Here is a 2,500-nt window from a genome sequence, read left to right on the forward strand (position 1 = left end):
TTCTTTTTCGTCTTTTTACCTCTTTTTTGCCTCCTATTGCCATGTCTCCTTCCTTCCCTCTTTCTTTTCCTTCTTCCCACTTTCCCTTTTTTCCTTCCCTCCTTTCTTCATTTCATCCTTTTTATCCTTTTCTTCTGTCCCTGGCGCACACGAGAGCGAGGCGGAGTGGCTGCCATCGCGGGTGACGAGCAGGGAGGAAGAGACATTTAAATGGACCGTATTACTAAACATTGCATCGCCCAAATTCACCTATTCGACAAGGCTTTCGTAGGAGTTTGGGGTATTTTCACGAGTAGTTTTATGGCCCTGGTGGTAGTCTGACCCTTCCTCTGGACCGTGAACCTAAAGAAACACTCATTAGGACCCGATTGACCCCCTCTTTGACCTTTAGAAATAGTTGATATGAGAAGCGAGTGTGTCTTATTATACCGCCCAATTTGTGACCTCGATCGCTGACAATTTGGAGAGCATCGTTTTCACTTGTTATGGAATTTATACAAGTCTTTACTATTATTCTAAAGAGCGACAGATTCATGGCACTATATACCCTTATTTTATGTATTCGGAATATTTGATACTGAGATACGTGGAAGGGCATCATTGGGAAAATACTTATATAAACCCGAACTGACTCGACGATTAGCATACATGGTTATACGAGATGAATAAAGATGAATAAAGAGGCAGTGACAGTAAAGTAAGAAGAGGAGTGGAGAGAAAATAAAAGAGGAACAGAAGGAGTAGAAAAAGGAAATGAGACGAGATGGAAAAAGGGAAGCAAGATCAGAGAGCGAAGCAAATGAGAAAGAAGAAAATCAGGAAAAGAAAAGAGAAAAGTAAGAAAAATGAAAATAAATAAAAGAAGAAGAACAGAAGTGGAAAAGGAAATGAGACGAGATGGAAAAAGGGAAGCAAGATGAGAGAGATATGCAAACGAGAAAGAAGAAAATCAGGAAAAGAAAAGAAAGGAGAAGAATGAAAAGAAATAAAAGAAGAAGAACAGAAGTAGAAAAGGAAATGAGACGAGATGGAAAAAGGGAAGCATGATGAGAGAGAAGCAAATGAGAAAGAAGAAAATCAGGAAAAGAAAAGAAAGGAGATGAATGAAAAGAAATAAAAGAAGAAGAACAGGAGGAGTAGAAAAGGATATGAGAAAGGAGAAAGGAAAAGAAGGAAACGAGAGAGAGAGAGAGAGAGAGAGAGAGAGAGAGAGAGAGAGAGAGAGAGAGCAAGCAATTGAGAAAGAAGATCAGAAGAAGAAAAATAAGGAAAAGTGAAAAATGAAGAAAAAAAGAAGGTTGGAAAGCAAGGGTGTAGAGCTTCATTTTAAAATTATCGGCGTCAAGGGTCAAAGTAATAAGTTTCGAAGTGTTCCAGCGTTGAGTGAAAAGTTAATTAGTGCTTACAGTAAAGGAAAAAATGACCTTGAAAATTAGCTGAGATATAAGAGTGGAGTTTCGTATGAGTGGGATGTGTTTGCAAATCCCTCTCTTTTGATGTTAGGTGGGCGAAAAAAGAAAAGAAGAAAAATGAAGAAGAGGAACAGAAGGAGTAGAAAATAATGTGAGATAGGAAAAAGTGAAAAAGATGAGAGAGAGAGAGAGAGAGAGAGAGAGAGAGAGAGAGAGAGAGAGAGAGAGAGAGAGAGAGAGAGAGAGAGAGATAGAGAGAGAGAGAGAGAGAGAGAAGAGAAGATTAGAGAAGAGATGAGAGAGAGAGAGAGAGAGAGAGAGAGAGAGAGAGAGAGAGAGAGAGATAAGAAAGAGAGAGAGAGAGGAAAAAGAAGAGAGAGAAAAGAAAAAGGAACAGAAGGAGTAGGAAAGGATATGAAAAAGGAGAAAGGAAAAAGGGAAACAAGAGAGAGAGAGAGAGAGAGAGAGAGAGAGAGAGAGAGAGAGATCAGGAAATAAAAGAAAAGAGAAAAAGAGTGAAGTTTTGTAAGAGTGAAATGTGTGTAAATCCCTCTCACGATGTTAGGGTGGGCGAGACTACGCGCCCTCCGACGTACGCCCCAATGACTAACCGATGTGTCCCCCTTATCCACTCTGTTACTCCCTTTTATTCCCCTTCCTTCATCTCTTTCTTCCCCTGTCTTTCATTTACCGTATTTATTCATCTTCCCATTTATCATCCTTTTCTTTATTTATTCCTTCTTCCTCAGATCAGTTTTTCAGACAAGCCTTTTCTTCATTATTATTGTGCGTACTGATTGGCAGGTGCGTACGAATTGGTAAACCTGTCCCAGCTGAGTTTGTAGTGTGGTTCTTCCTCCTGTTCTTCCTCTTCTTCTTTCTCTTGTTCTTGTTCTTGTTCTTCTTCATCATCTTCGTCTTCTTCTTACCTGACCATCTACCTACCTTCCTATCTACCCATCTATCTTCCTTCTCATCTTTTTCTTCTTTTTGTTCTTTTTCTTGTTATTTTTCTTATTGTTCTAGTTCTTCCCATTCGTCTTCCTCTTGTCCTTCCTCTTGTTCTTATTCCTGTTCTTCCTCTTGTT

The sequence above is a fragment of the Eriocheir sinensis genome, chromosome 30 (assembly GCF_024679095.1).
Source record: "Eriocheir sinensis breed Jianghai 21 chromosome 30, ASM2467909v1, whole genome shotgun sequence".
NCBI classification, from domain to species: domain Eukaryota; kingdom Metazoa; phylum Arthropoda; class Malacostraca; order Decapoda; family Varunidae; genus Eriocheir; species Eriocheir sinensis.